The 15,469-nt window shown below is 40.5% G+C and overlaps 1 long non-coding RNA gene across 10 annotated transcripts in view; it reads right to left on the bottom strand.

The window, feature by feature from the left end:
• The window catches only part of LOC113460085 (uncharacterized), a 382,981-nt gene extending 367,898 nt beyond the window's left edge, over window positions 1-15,083 (bottom strand). For 2 of the 10 annotated variants that reach the window (XR_012580340.1, XR_003381784.2), the window contains exons 1-2: window positions 14,673-15,052; window positions 8,936-9,029 (exon numbers count right to left, since the gene is read on the bottom strand). This is a non-coding gene — a long non-coding RNA (uncharacterized LOC113460085). The other 8 variants (XR_012580338.1, XR_003381783.2, XR_012580337.1 and 5 more) reach the window with 8 other exon arrangements.
• Window positions 15,084-15,469: the final 386 nt, after the last annotated feature.

Here is a 15,469-nt window from a genome sequence, read left to right as displayed (position 1 = left end):
TGGCAGGAGGATCAAGCATATGCAATTCCATGTAAGAAACTTTCCTTGGAAAGCCATTGAGCTCATCACACAGTCAAGATGAATCCAGCTCATTATTCACTCCTAATTCTCTTGTAGTTCTCTTTGGACTATCAGTGGTTTGAAATTTTGTTCACTATAAGAAACAGCTGTTGCAATATTTCTTTTAATTAAAGTTGAGATGAACAGGTTATTTTGCTGTAACAGTTTAAAAACTACATTTTAAAATTGAATATAGATAGGCTTGGCTTCAAAGTCACTTGTTCCACCATAGTCCTTATAGGTTGTTGCCCACATCTGATTTAGTGCTTGCCTTGACTAACCTGACATTTATAAATTATTGCAGTTATCTATGATGACTTTAAAATATATTGAACATATTTTAATACAAGTTCACAGAGACTGTTTTGTCTAACTAGCTTGCAACTCAGAAAACCAAGTCTGTGTCCATCAAATATATTTGAATCCAGAATTTGTTGGTATTTGAGTGCTCCTGAAAATGTTAAGCAAGCACTTACCTCAATATTGAATCTATAGATGGGCTGCTTACAAAAATACCAAATTGTGTCCTCCTGACAGTAATTGCCTTTGATGGGACTCAGAGTTGTTAAGCACATGATTAACTGCTTTTTGGCAAAAGTAGAAATTAAACATAATTTTATATACACAGGGGAATTTGAGAATGATTGTCAGGTTACTTGACTTATCAGATATATTCCTTCCACTTTGGGAACTGCTCTAGAACTAGGAATGGCTAGGAATGTGTTGTGCTTACAATTTAATAATAAAATTTTTGCAGAGCCTTGGCATGGGAGGCCTTGTAGGACTAGATCTGAGAGGGTTAGGATAAGGGTCATAACTTTTTATTGAGGTTTTTGTGCATTAATAGATTCCCATTTTTGAGGAATCAGTTTGTTTGCTCATGTGAGGTCAAAGCTTGGATGCAGTAACAAACTGGTTGGTTTACTTTAGGCCATGGAAAACCTTACTGAATTCTTTGCTCATTGTTCATATATTTTATATTCTCCTGCTTCAAAATTCACCATAGACATAATTGGATGCAGAGGACAGAAAAGTGTTGTTCACTCAGAGACAATGTGAAGTGAGGGAGAGGAAGCTGAAGAGGAGGAGGGGGATTTAGAAATAGGCAGAATTTGATTGCATCTCTAGGAAATTAAACACTCAATTTGTCAGCCTAGCACTGAAGAAACCTTCCACAGACTCTTTAGAAGGACAAAACATAAGGACATGTTTATTCACTTACACATGCACACACACACACAGAGGAGAGTGGAGGTAATTTATGGCATTCAAATGATTCCCGTATTTGTGTCTGAGCTCACCTTGCAGGAAATGTTAAGGCCATTCCCAATTTTGAAGATTAGTGCAAAGGCTAATCCTGGGCTGAACTCGAGGCAATTGAGAAAGTTCAACACAAATGTGCTTTGCTGACATGGAGAGAAATTCAAGCAGGGAATTGGCAGGCTTGGGTCTATGCCCTTATTAAAGCCCATTTCTCCCACATGGCTTAGCAAATTCAGCTTTTTTTTTATTTTTTTCCCATCATAAACTATGTGCTTGAGCTGTAACTTCTTCCATCTTGGTAACACTGGAAAGAGGCTAATTTTATCATACTCTTAAGTAAAATCACAAATTTTGAAAAAGGAAATTAAAAACCAAAATCCTGGGGTTAAGTGGATAAACACACACAGGACAGTCAAGGAAACTGGGAAAAGACTCATGAGTGATTCTGGAGCCTGAGATTTCTTTTTCCAGTGTTTTGTCTGTGACAGGTTGACCCTGGTTGGATGTCAGGTGCCCACCAAAGCCACTGTGTCACTTCTTTCCTCAGCTGGACAGAACAATCTGGAGAGAAAATCTGACAGGGGAAAGAGGTTTGATTTACTGCCTCTCAGATCAGAGTGGGGATAATAAGATGGAAAGCCAAATCTTAAAACACCTTCCCTCCAACCCTCCCTTTTTCCCACACTCAACTTTACTCCAAACTCTGCTTTTTGGGGAGGAACAGTGTCTTGGAAGGAAGAAGAGCTGGTCAGTGAGATCAGGTACTTCAGATTAGCTCCTGCACCCACTGCTGTGTCCTTCAAACTGCTTTGTTTGTTCTTCATCATCAGTAACTCAGCCCTACAGAATGCATGATTGCCCAGTCTCTACATATGGGAACTTGGGCTCTGATTTTTGGTATTCTGGACTACACATAAACAGCTAAAATATCCCATAGTAAAAAAGGGGTTCCCCCACAACCCCCAGACTATTTGACTGAGGGCATTTGCTGAAGTTATGATATTAGGAACTTCATCACCTAGTCAAGAAAAAAGAAGGATTTCTGCCAAAAATAGGCCATCACCTGTTAATTGTGAGTTAATTTGGCACCTTGTAGGAAGAGGTAAGAAAAGTCTGAGCAGAGGTAGCAAAGAAACAGTTGTCTGGTTCATCTTACACGAAACAATGCAGCACCAAAACAAAACAGCATCTTAGGTCTTCCCAACAATACAAAAATCAGTGTTGCAGTAGCTACAGGAAGTCCTGTTTTTCAGCTGAATTCTGATTTAGCCATATTTCTTCCAGTTCGCTGGAGAGAGCAGCTTCTGCTGGATCAGACAGGCATGTACTCCTCTCCAGTCTGAGAGAAGATAAAGAGCTGTAGGAAACCAAGAATTAAAAACTGCTGGTCTGTGACAAAAGGTAAATGGATTTCTGAAAGAAAAAGAAATGTCTAATGAATTTTGTATCTGTAAGGGATGGAGATTTGTCATGTCCTTCTGGAGAAGACACCTGTTCAAATACCCTTATTAGGATGACAAAGAGGATAAGGATGACTCATGACTGGGATGCTAATGAACAAAGCCACACTTTTTGCTGTAAAGTGCTCCCATGGTTAGCAAGGATAACAAGTGAGCTGTTACTTGTCACCATAGGAATCAGAGAGTCCCTGACCATGAGAAAACAAAACTGAAATCCAGATATTTGAGTGTTTTCCTGTAAGTGCAAAAAGTTTTGGGACACTTTGGGCAAGATCTGCGTTTGGATTTCTTTGTGCCACACACCTCAGCTGATCATCTGCAAGTATTTTGTTTCTTACCAAAACAATTTTAGCCTAATAATCTTTCTTAAGAGGAAATTCTTGTTCTTGTTGCTCTTAAGAATTTCTTAAGAGGAGATTCTTGTTCATTCACCTGACACAATTCTGCACTGGTGAGAGTAGGCTGTGATCCATGTCAGGCCTTCAGTCAAAGCCTGGTGCTTTCCTGGAAGGTGCAGTCAGTGCCAGGGCCTGAGTCTGCCTTCAATTCCATGAGAAGCCCTGACCATCCCCAACAAAGTCAGTTGGAAATGAGATTGTGTCAGATGGGACATGACAACCACATTTAATAGATCATGGGAGAAATACTGTGAAATCTCCCTGGCTGATCTTGCCCTACATTCATCATAGGCAAATCCCCAGCAGTTTCTTTTTCAGAGCTGCCTTTTCAAGTTAACACTTTCATGAGCATTGCTTCAAACACAAGATTTCTTGTGAAACTCTTTGCATCCTTAGATGGAAGATGCAAACAAAAATATGCTTGTGATTTATTATTGCATACATTCAGACTTTGTAGTGAAGCTGCAGTCTGGTTTCTTGTTTTAAATTAATTGAATGCTCCTTTTAAAGAGGGAGAAAGTGATTCTCTGACAGGGGTGGTTGGAAACACACAACAGAAACATGGAATTAACTGAGAAACTATCACCTAAGTATTCCCAGTCCTGAAGTAGTGGCCATCTGGCAAGGCCTGAAACATTCCTTGCTGTACCTTGTGAAGGAGAAGGCAGCACTGTGTGAAACACTCAGGTGAGGTGATGACAGGAAAATGACCTTCTGAAAAAAATTCTGATGCAAGGTCTGCACTGACAGATGTGCAGGAAGCTTTGACTGCAGTAATTATGATTTTACAGTGATAAAATGGCTCCTCCTGGGTCACACCATGCCCTGTGTAGGATCACACCACTGAGGTGCTGACACTTGATACCAGCAGGTGAAACCAAGGAATGGAAAATGTGGCATTGAGGAAAGGAGAAAAATCTCTGATGAGAAGGACAATTTGCAAATGCAACCCAAATACAGCTTCAGGGCAGGAAAGTAAATGTCCAGTTTTAAGGCATTATTTATCAGCCAGCTTTGCTCTATCTTTGAGACTTGCTCATGGCTTTTAAACACCATTTGTTGTCAATAATAAAAGTGTGATCTTTTGTTGCAGGGATAATGATTTTGACCACCTGGAGCTCTGCCTCTGGTCAGCCCTCCAGTGTCTCATTCAATACCAGCTGCCTGGTCAAGTACCTCACCTGCTTCACCAGAGAAGGATTTTCCTCCCTAATCAGCTTCATCTTCACTTATGATGCTCTCAAAAAGATGATCAAGGTGGCAGATCATTATCCCATTGATGCCCTAAGGAGCTGGAACAGAGGCTAGACGGAGTTAAGAGCAATAGAATGGATATTTATTGATATTTATTGAAGGGCCTCCAAAGGCCACAGCCTGGCAGTACCAGAGCCATGGTCATGGCTCTGCCTGGACGGCTCCAAGATGGAAGCAAAAGAGGGCTTGGCCATGAGATCTCACATTTTTATGTTTTAGTCCATTTGCATATAGGAGTTAGCTCTCCAATTAATAGCTTCAAATTATGAAGTTTCATCCTCCTTGCTTGCCCATCCTGCTCTTTTCATGTTGTTTAAGCTTTGGGCCTGAAGTTTGAAGAGTTTATCCTTGTGTTTACAGCTGGAACAGGATTGTTTTGTCTTCACCTGTGAAAAGATCCTGGTGACACTCAATATAAAGCTAAAAGCTGCACACCAAAGAACAGAAAAACTTAAAACCTAAAGGTATCACCATCAAATCCCAATTAAAGGAGGACTATATCATGAATTACTCTTGTGCCCAAAACCCACTAGATCCAGGCAAGGGAGTATTCATTACCTCTCCAGTTTGTAAGTAGGAGGGGGCCTTTGCTCTCCTTTTCCCTTGTGCTGCAGCCCAGAAATCTACACAATAGGTAGATCATTCTTTCTTTATTGGTTGCCTTCAGATATCCTGTGCTAGTCTCAGGTGTTGCAGCAGACCTCTCGTTAGGGGTAGAAATGAGACAAGACAGGCTCTCAAAGGGTCCTGGTTTATTCTTCTTTACAGTTCAGCCTTCCTAACTCTGACTACAGCAAGTTCTTACTGTTGGCTTCTCTGTCAGACTGACTGCTGACTATTCCTGCTGGAATATCATTGGGAGTGTTTTCTTGCTGCCTCTGACTGAAGGTTTTTTACCTAGCTCAATTGTGACTGCAGGCTCCAACTCCATCAGATCCAGACTGATCTCACAGTAGATGTTCTACAGCAGCAGCTCCCTTCCTTGTTTTGTTCTTCTTTATGTCTCCCTGGATTGTTCCTTCTTCCTCAGGGCTCCTGCACCTCCTCTAGATCCCCTTCCTCCAGGCTCTCCCTGACTGCCCGACCTACCCCTCTTATCACATTTATCTTTATTAGTCACAGCTGTCTCCCATTAAGGGCAAGGCTGTTCTCTGGTAATTAGTACAGCTGTGACTTGTGGTCGGGGGTGAGGTCACTTGTAATCTCTTCTTCTACACCTCCAAGCTTTGACTTCAAGCGCTCAGACCCTTCTCTTTTCACAAATTCTTTTCAGTCACAGTCCCATACTTGGAGGTTAGCTCACAGCTTTCAGTTCTTTACCCTGCAGAACAGCCAAGTTCTCTCCAACTTTTTATCTCATTGAAAAGATCAGGAAAAAAAAAATTTCTCACCTGCTCTGGGCATCCTGTGCCAGGGCCTCATCACCCTCACAGGGAAGGATTTATTCCTGAAAGATCTAAAATTGTTATAAATAACCATGAGAGGAGTGCTTGTGTGAGTCAAGCGAAACTTGAGATGGTTTTGAATGTGACAAGACATCTACCCAAATTCCAAACATTTAGAGCATCCTGGAAGACACAGGTCCAGGGACATATTTGCTAGAAACCCAGGTCTGAACATGTCCAGAGGTTCTGCTTTTCAGGATGTTTAGAAAGACACCAACTCTAAAAAATTCTAAGCAACACTGTTTTCAACACTTATTTTCAATCACCTTATGCAGCAGAGCAAAAAAAAGAAACTCTGAAAGTTCTATTTTGAATTCCTGTGAGAGCTCATCTTCACCATGGAACAAAAAATAAAGGACTTTTTTTTTAGGTCAAAACAACAATATATGCTGAATTTTCACAGGCACTTTGGGTATGTGGGAAGAAGAGAATTTGGGAATATGCAGGAGAACCATGTGTATTATAACTCTGCTAGGAGACAATGTACTCTTAATTAGATGGCAGCAGGCTTGCAATATCCACAGCCCTACTCCATATTGTTAATATTTCATCCTATCTGGGACCCATTGTGCATTCTTTAACATTCATTTTCTGCGCTTCACAGGTTACGGGCTGGTCTTCACTTTTCATGCCTACATGATAGTAAATCAAGCTTTTTGGCAAACAGTTAACAAAAGAAAATCGGAGTTTTTTGTTTTTACTTTATTTTTTTGCCGAAGATTGGTAAGGATTATCATTTACCCACTGCTGAGACATTTACTCCTACTGTGAATGATAGCAGAGATAGAAAATTGCCTTGAAAATTGTTTTGAATTATATAATTCTTATATTTTTCTATGTGGAGAGGGGGGCTGCAATGCATTTATTTTACCTCTGGGTTTCTATGTGTTCTGTCACACACAAGTTTAGCTGGGAAGGTCACTGAGTAGGATTCCTCACTTTAAATTCAAAGAAAAAATGCACCCAGCTACCCCTGGCCTATATTTCAGGAGAACGTGCCCAGCTTTCCTTCAGCTGCTCTTTCAAGCTGGCATTTTTAAATGGATTTCAGTCTATTGCCAAGCAGCTGCTTGCGTGGGGTCACCACTGAAATGAGCTCTGCTGTGAAAATGCATTTCCTGCACAGATGCTGCTGTCTGGATTTCCTTGGCCAGGAATGGACCATGAGGCTTCATCATTTTGGTGATGAATGGAGGAGGGAAGGTGAGGACAAAGCATTGATGGGAAAGACAGCTGCCAGTAAAAATCACAGAGCAGATCAGTCAAAAAACACCTGGAACTTCCACACCAGGTATTCCCATCAAGTTTCAAGGAACTAGAGATGTGTCCCTTGAAAATTACATTCTGCTGTGTGGCCTTCTGAGCCTAAAAATGCTCTTCCTTTCCTGTTAGTTCCCACTTGCTTTACTTTTCTGTTTCTTAGCTTTCTGTTGAGTTAAAATTCCCTCAATCTCTCTCTCCATCTTTTATATTAAGTCTAATTGTTTCTCCTCTTTACTACTTTAGAACAAAATCATCTTGGACTTCTGTTTGGGTAGTGCTTTTTGATGTTAAAGATCATTTGCCTTTCATCTTTCATTTCCTTTAAAGGGGAATTTTCTTTCAAATATGGTCTTTCTTCAGCTTCTTATTTATCTTTTGAATTTTCTTCCTTTGCAGATTGATATTTTTTTTTTTTGCTCAGATTTCTTTTTTCACTGCTGCACAGTTAAATTGCTCTTTCTCTCTTAGGCCTCTGACCTCATAAATCTGTATCTCCTTTATCTATCAAAAAGATCAGAGGAAAAAGGAGAAAAGAAAGGGGAAGCTCACTAAGTGGGGGAAAAAATCAATACATCATATGCACGATACTCATTTGTGGGAACTGAGGTGATTCTGCACTATCTGAATTATTGAAGAATCCATGAACTTTACCAGGATTAAGGTCCCATTGTGCTTCACCAAAGATGATCCTGAAGGAGTTTAAGCAAACAGGATGCACAAAAAAAAGAGGAAAAGATAATTCTCCACCTGTGTGATGGAAAATTGAGATTCAAGACCAGGTTTTCCAAAGACCTCGATGACCATGTAGGAAAGAAGTCCAAATTCCTCTTGTTAAGGTTTTGTCTTCATCCTGATGCATCCTTTGGGCAGGCTTGGGGTCTGCAGGGATCTCTAACGTATGGACTGGAGTGAAAATCATCAAGGAAAATGGCTTCAAAGGCTTTGATTTTCCTCGGGACATTGGGCACGAGGCAGTGAACTAAGCTGGAAAACCTGGTCATAAATGTCACGGGAAGAATGGAGCACTTCTGAATTTGTGCTTTGCTGCCCACAGAGCAGAGCAGTGGCCCCGAAGCCTCCCTGGTGCTTTAACCAGGGGCTCATTCATCTTTCCTTGGATCCTGGCTTGATTGGGGAGGCTGTGCCTGCTTGGAGAAGCGAGTCCTGCAGGATTTGTGTTTCTGCTGCTTTCCTGGGAGAAGTTTGTTTCTTATGCATTGACAGGATTTAAAGGGACTGAAAGGGGAGGAAGGGAAGCAGGAGGAAAGGACTATTGTATTTGCAGGGAAGCCTCGACAAAGCCAGGAATGATGCATCTGACTCCACGTTCTCAGAAGGCTAATTTATTACTTTATGATACTATATTATATTAAAGAATATTAAACTATACTAAAGAATACAGAAAGGATACTTACAGAATGCTAAAAAGATAATAATGAAAACTCATGACTCTTTCCAGAGTCCCAACACAGCCTGGCCCTGATTGGCCAAAGAGTGAAAACAACTCACAGCAGAATCCAATGGAAAAATCACCTGTGGGTGAACAATCTCCAAACACATTCCACATGAGCACAACACAGGAGAAGCAAATGAGATAAGAATTGTTTTCCTTTTTCTCTGAGGTTTCTCAGCTTCCCAGGAGAAAAATCCTGGGTGAAGGGATGTGAATGCCACAAAGGACAGTGGGCAGGAAGGAAGGTTGGTTTGCCCAGAGGCCCCAACAATGAAATGCAGCAGTGCTGAAATGAGTCTTCTAAATATTCACAGCAACTATAAAAAAAAAAAAAGTTACCAAGTCTTATGCAAAGGCTTCTTTCCTTCATACTTCTCTGTGACTCTGTGCTGGCATTCCCAATTCTCACTTGCATAAATGAAATTAGGAAAAACTGTGAAGAAAAACAAAAGGATTAGAGTTTATTGGAGACATAAGTAAAAAATCCAAAAAACCAAAATCAAACTTGGGGTTTTCAATTTGAATCTTCTTTAAATAATTTGCTTTTTACATGTTATGTTATAGTAGCTTAAGGCTCATTGAATAGGCTTTGATACATGCAGAGTTTGACTTACAAGGTTCCTTGAAGAAATTGGTTTTTGTTGTCTCTGTTCAAACAATGAAAGAGTTTCAGTCAGGAGGGGAAAAAGCCAATTTAACACTGAGGGTTTTGCAGCACATCACAACATGCTTCCAATTCAGAGCATTTATCACCACGTTTCACTTGAGTAAACACTGTTGATTAGAACCCAAGCCAAAATATCAGACAACATGCTCCATGTCTGCTTTTATGTTGAATTCACACCACAGTTTATTTAAAGACAAAAGCAATGCTATGGGATTTACCGGCAGACTCTTCTTGTTGAATAAGAAGTCCAAGCTTCAGCTTCCTTGCAACACTCCGAGATGTTGATTTGTTTGGCAAAGCCAGCCTTTAACAAACCAGATCTGTGCATCTATGACTGGAGCTAACAACTCTCTGATGTTGAATCATTCCAGTCAAAAAGCAATTTTTAAGTGCTGCTGTGCAGCTTCCAAACCTATTTGGAGGGAATCTCTCCCTTGTTCTACCACGCTGCATTTCATTATTGTAAGGAATGAACATAACAGCAGGAAAATTCATATTAAAAAAAAAAAGGCTAAAAGCATTTTTAAATCCCCTCAGAAGCAGATTTTCAAAGATCTCCAGGCTCCTCCAGATGCAAACAGGCACTTTCTGGGATTTTCTGAGCATGCCTACACACATTAGGTGTTTGAAGTACTGTGGGGAAAAAATAAGTTATAATTGGGCCATTAATTATTTTTATAACACACATTAAAGATGATTTGTGAGTGATGATGTCTGCAAAGGAGGAAAAGTTGTCTGATTTATACATGTCTTCCTGTCTATGTGAATATTCCTTGTGATGTGGTTTCAGCCTGGCTTTTCAAAATGTTCACTTTGGTAGGATTTATCCCACAGCCAGACGTCAAATACCAACTAATTAAGTCATACTTCATTAAGAAACTCTTTCACTGGAAACAGGTAGGATCCAGGCTCCTGCTTTGGTTATCTATCTTGAGGTAAGATGAATAGCCTTGTAAAACTATTCCTTAATTTCCTGCTCCTACAGACAGAGCCCTGGAATCAAACATTTAACTCTTATGTTAAGTCCCATTAAACATCCCCAATGTAATGGTTTCTACTCGAGGTTAAAGCAATTATTTTCCCTCCCCTTTCAGATAACACAATCTCACAACTATTATTTGAGACATAACTTAAACCCTGATAGAAATACTTTATATAATCTCATTTCTCAGGGAAGCCAAGCAGAGGATTGACAAAGGATTGGCAGATTCTCCTCTTCCATTAAAGAACAAAGAAACATTAATGGGCTTGGAAGTTTATGTTTTAATATTTGTTTTTATTTAAGCATGATGAGAATACCATTTTTTTGAAAATAGAGCCATATAAAAATAGGTATTGCATCATATAACCAAATTACTCCTTCCTTGAATGTGATTTTAGACAAAAATAAACTTTTTTTTCCCATCATTGTCAGAAAGGATCATTGCTGTAGCTCCTAGAAATCCAAACAGAGGTTAAGAATCATTGCTGCAGCTCCTAGGAATTCAGAGGTTAGAGCAAAGTTTTGCAGATTACCAGCTTGGAGACACCAGCTTCTCAAAGTCATAGAGCAAGATAAAATCAGAACAATTTATTTCCTTTTAAAACTGAAGAATAAATTTAGTTGCCACATAGGTGTTGGACATTAAAAAGGCTGGGTTAGGTCATCATTTAATAAAGTGGATGATGTAATAACTTTGTAGGAAAAACATTCATTTCAGACAGAAGTTGGAGGAGAACAAGGAGGTACAAAGGAGGAACCATCTTCCCTTCCTGGTCCTCAATAAGAATATAAAATCATCAGAGTCTGCATTGCAGAATGAAATCTTATCCAGGGACTGCTGATATCCATTGATGGAATGCTTCAAGCATTCTATGAATATTTTAAAAGAGATCTCTAATCTTCAATCTCCTCCACACTGAGATAACTGCCCTTGATTCCTTATCTTGGCCAAAGACTCGAGGAGCATGTCTCTCAAACGAAGCAGCCACTCAGTCATTTGCATCTCACTGTGCACTGCTTTGAAATGCAGCTCCAGCTCCTGTGTTTATAGATGAGAAGTCACTAAATCTAATTTTTCTCCCTCTCTAATTGCATTTTGTGCCATCAGCTATGAAAACGTGACCCCATGGAAACTTAATGCTCCTGCCTGCATTACCTCACCTCCCCTGTGGGTACACACTGCCTGCCAGCAGTCCCCTTGTCAAACCCAGTGATAAACTGCCCCTGGTTGGGAACAATCTGGGAACAAACAAAATTCCCTGATTTTCCCACTTTCATTTACCAGGAGCTCTGTTGTAGCCTCCCAGAACAGCATTTATTTCTAGGAGGAACAATTTGGCAGTGAGGACCTGAGCATCCTTTTCAGCTTGGGGATTTTTTTGAGGTGGAGGGTGGATCATGTGGTTATGGCAAAAGATTTGGATAAAAATCAGTGAGCAGGTATGAAGTTTTTGGTGTAGGAGTTTGTGCTGCTGTCACTCTTGTTATCAGTGGTAAGACTGTTAAGCAATCACCTAAAAATGTTGTTTTAAGCATCAAATAGAGGAAATAGGCATTCAGTGATAACCTAGTCTAGGGGGAGGTGTCCCTGACCACATGAGATGTTTGGAACGAGATGTTCTTTAAGGTTCCTTCCAACTAAAATCAGTCTATTATTCCAATTTTATACAGGATTATTCACCATGTGGCTAAAGAACCCCTTGCACTCCCCACAACAACCACAGCCTGCCTTGAGCCCTCCAGGCAACTGGCCTGTAATTGTCTCCGGCACTTTCTCTTCTATGAAACCAGAAAGAAAACTGAATGAATCAGCATATGAAGAAAAATCCCTATTGTTTTAATAAAAACCAGATCCATAACCTGCCCACAGCACTTAAATCTCAAAAGGAAATTTTTGCATTATTCCGCAATGCACGAGGTTGATGTTGGAATGCTGATACTTGTGGTGATTTAAAAAAATAAATCTGGTTTTGGAGAGCCCCAAGGAACTGTTCTTAGCTGCTTTTACTGCAGCCAGAGTATTTTTTCATATCCCTGCAGCTGTGTCACCTCCTGGACATGCAGGATGGGTCTAAAGCTTTGTCAAACAGCCTTGAGAGACAGAATTGCTTATCCAGTTGTGAGGGCAGGGCAGGCAGCAGCTTGGCATTAATACAGAACATTTTCTGTAGCACTAAGCAGTGCATTAATCCTTGGATTGCTCAGCCAGGATGGAGCTGCTTTGGCTCTGGCCATTTTGGGGCCATACTAGCCAAAGTTTCTGGTACTGGGTGGGCAGGCAAAGAGGCTGCAACCAAAATAATCTGAGCCTGGTGGGGCTGTTTGATGTCAGATCTCCTGCCCAGCCATTCACATTTAAATGCCAGCTTGAAGCAGGTTTGCTAAACCCACCAGGACTGGACATTGTTGATTTGTGGGAAAACTCCTGGAAAAGTTGGGGTGTTTGGGTTTTTTCCCTCTGTAGCCACAGCAACCTCCTTTGCTGTGCTATTCCCTGGGTTTGTTTGGATCAGAGGTGCTCTCCCAGCCCCTGGGCTGCTGCTCCTGATTTACACCAGCCTGGGGCTGTCTCCTCAGGAAAGCTCTAATTTACAGTGGCAACCTGGGCTAAAGTGCCAAACTGCCTTATCTGAGCCCGGGTTTTATCTCAAAGTAATGATGTCGAGTCAATTCAAGTTAAGAACAAGCCTTATTGTGGTTTTTTGTTCTTTCTTTTCTGGGAGAGTGAAAAGGAAAGTCAGCTCACAAAGATTACTTTTAAAGCAGAATTGTTTTCAAAGCAAGCTGAAAGTGAACTGTAGCCATCCATCAGCCAGAGTGTACTGCACAGTAAACTAATTTCCCATTTCCACTTCATTTTGTGTTTAGCTCTGTAATTTGTACATCTCAGAGCAGCTACTGTAAAACCTCAGACAACCAAAAAAAAAAAAAAAAAGGAAAAAAGGAGAAAAGATAATCTAAAGTAAACCATGAATAAAAAGTCACAACAAAAAAAAACCCTAGAAGTGTCTGGACTTACCTAGAATATCAATGTGTCCCTGACAAAGGCTCTTTGTGAGGAAACCCAATCTGCACTGCCAGCACTCCTAATTCTGTAAACTTTTCACATCTTCTTAATTGTTCTCTCTGTTAAATCTCCCTTTTATATTTTCAACCAAATATATATGTAATAAATTAATTATCTGCCTTGTCCCTTGAAAGTGATCCATCAACATGCAAAGATGATGGCTCTTTCACAGAGGTAAAGAATTTGCATACACAAGCTTAGGAGTCCCTGACATCTTTTTCAGAAATTAAATCCCATGCATTCATCAGACAATGGACTCATCTTATACAGTAAGAGAATATTCAATCAGCTGAAACAGATGCTAGGAGGAAATTTCATTCTTCAGGCAACATCATGATACTGACAGGTGCATAAAAGAGTCTCAACTGTAGAGCAAAGATGAAAAATCAAATGAATTTTTTTTAATGGCAGTGAAAAGCAATTACTTTTTAATGGGCAGCTGTAGCCACTTTAGCAGCTGATGCCAGTTTGAATTGTTTCCATGTGTTATCCAAAATCTGCTGTGAGGCAGCACTGCTGAGGAATCACTCACAATCTGTGGAGTGAGGCATTCCCACTCTCAGGGTGTCCTCTACCCACTCACAGCATGAAAGGGGACCTCAAACATAATTATATGTGGGAAGAATAATTAAAAAGAAAATTTCCTGCGTGCTAATCCATGTAGGAAAAGTGCTGCTCTGCTCCCCATATTGCATATAAGCTCACTTGCTAAGTGCTGCAGAGGAAAGATTTTAAATCTACCTCTATTTCATAAGCTAAGGCAAAGGTTTTTGTGGATATGGATATATCTCCTTTTTGGTAGCTTTTGGAGGCAGAGAAAAATATCTAAGGGCTGAGGTTTCTCTCTCCTTGCTAAGAGAACTCCTGTTAGTTACTCCTGAATTTTCCAGCTAAGTAATAACCTACCAGAAACAATTAAGCAAAATGTATTACTGATTCAAGTTGTTACTTTTAAAATATTGTATTGTAAAGTATTATAGGTTTAACACATTACTAGAGATCTTCTGCCTGTGCTGGCCTTCCCAAGCACCACACATTTCCATGCCCCTTTCCCAGACACACAATTAATTTTGCTGTTGTCTATAGGTAAAACTCCAGACATTAAGAAATATGAATAAATCAGACAGATAAGCCTTCAGAAAGGAGATAGAAAACTTCCAGAAAAATAATTAAAAGCAGGCAAAAAGCATTTTCAAACAGGCGAGTATTCTGTCAGAAAATATCCTTTTGCCAAGGGGCAGGGATGGGGAGAAGGCTGTTAGTGAAGTTCACTCACTTTCAATTTTTTTTTTCCCTAATTCCCTTCAGAATATCAAAGACTTTTTTTCCAGGTCATGAGGAAAGAAAAAAAAATTCTCACTTGTGTGTTCTCTTATTGCAAGAACTCTCCGTTGCAGGGAGTCGACTTTACTGTCTGTCTTCAGAGAGCTCCTTTGGCTTCGCAACTGCAGAGTTTGGGTTTGGGGGAGGTTAGTGGGCTTTCTTTTTTCTTTTCTTCTCTTTTTTTCCCCCCCTCCTTTCACACTGTGTCTTACATTTTACGAATTTCTTGGGTTTAGTCAAAAAATGCCTGCTGGTGCTTTCAGTGCCTCTCAGTGTCTCCAGCAACAATTATCCCAGACCAGCTTCTTTCCAGAACCTCATAAAAATATGCTTTGAGATACAGAGACAGTCTCTCTCTCACACACACACACAAGGGTTGCAACTGCCATTCTCTGTCAATTATTCTCTGTGGGAAATGAACTTGCTGCAGGAGATGGGGAGAGTCTCATTGAAGTCATCTGTGCTCAATGGTTTCTTGGGGTGGTTTTTATTTTAAGGTTCTTTTTGCTAACAGATTCAACAGATCAGTAGCCAAGACTGTATTGTCTTGATTTTTGCATGCCATTGGTGAACTTAACACTGTGCCCTGGCACTTGGAGATGTGTGCCTTTCATATCCTTGGGCTGAGGATGTTGATGCAGATGTCTTTGCCATCTGAGCAGCTCCGAGCTCTTTTCAGGCTCTCATTTAAATGCAGTGCAGCTCCCACCACTCTGCTGGCACAGCTTTGCTCAGAGCTGAGGGGAACTCGTGCCAAATGTAAACCATTGCATGACCACATCCAGGAGCCTCATCCTCAGCTCTGCTGGGGCTGCTCTGCAGCTTGCTGCCAGC

Source organism: Zonotrichia albicollis, chromosome 5, assembly GCF_047830755.1.
Source record: "Zonotrichia albicollis isolate bZonAlb1 chromosome 5, bZonAlb1.hap1, whole genome shotgun sequence".
Classification (NCBI taxonomy): Eukaryota; Metazoa; Chordata; class Aves; order Passeriformes; family Passerellidae; genus Zonotrichia; species Zonotrichia albicollis.
The sequence above is the reverse complement of the archived record's forward strand: the minus strand, read 5'-3'. Positions and strand labels throughout refer to the sequence as shown.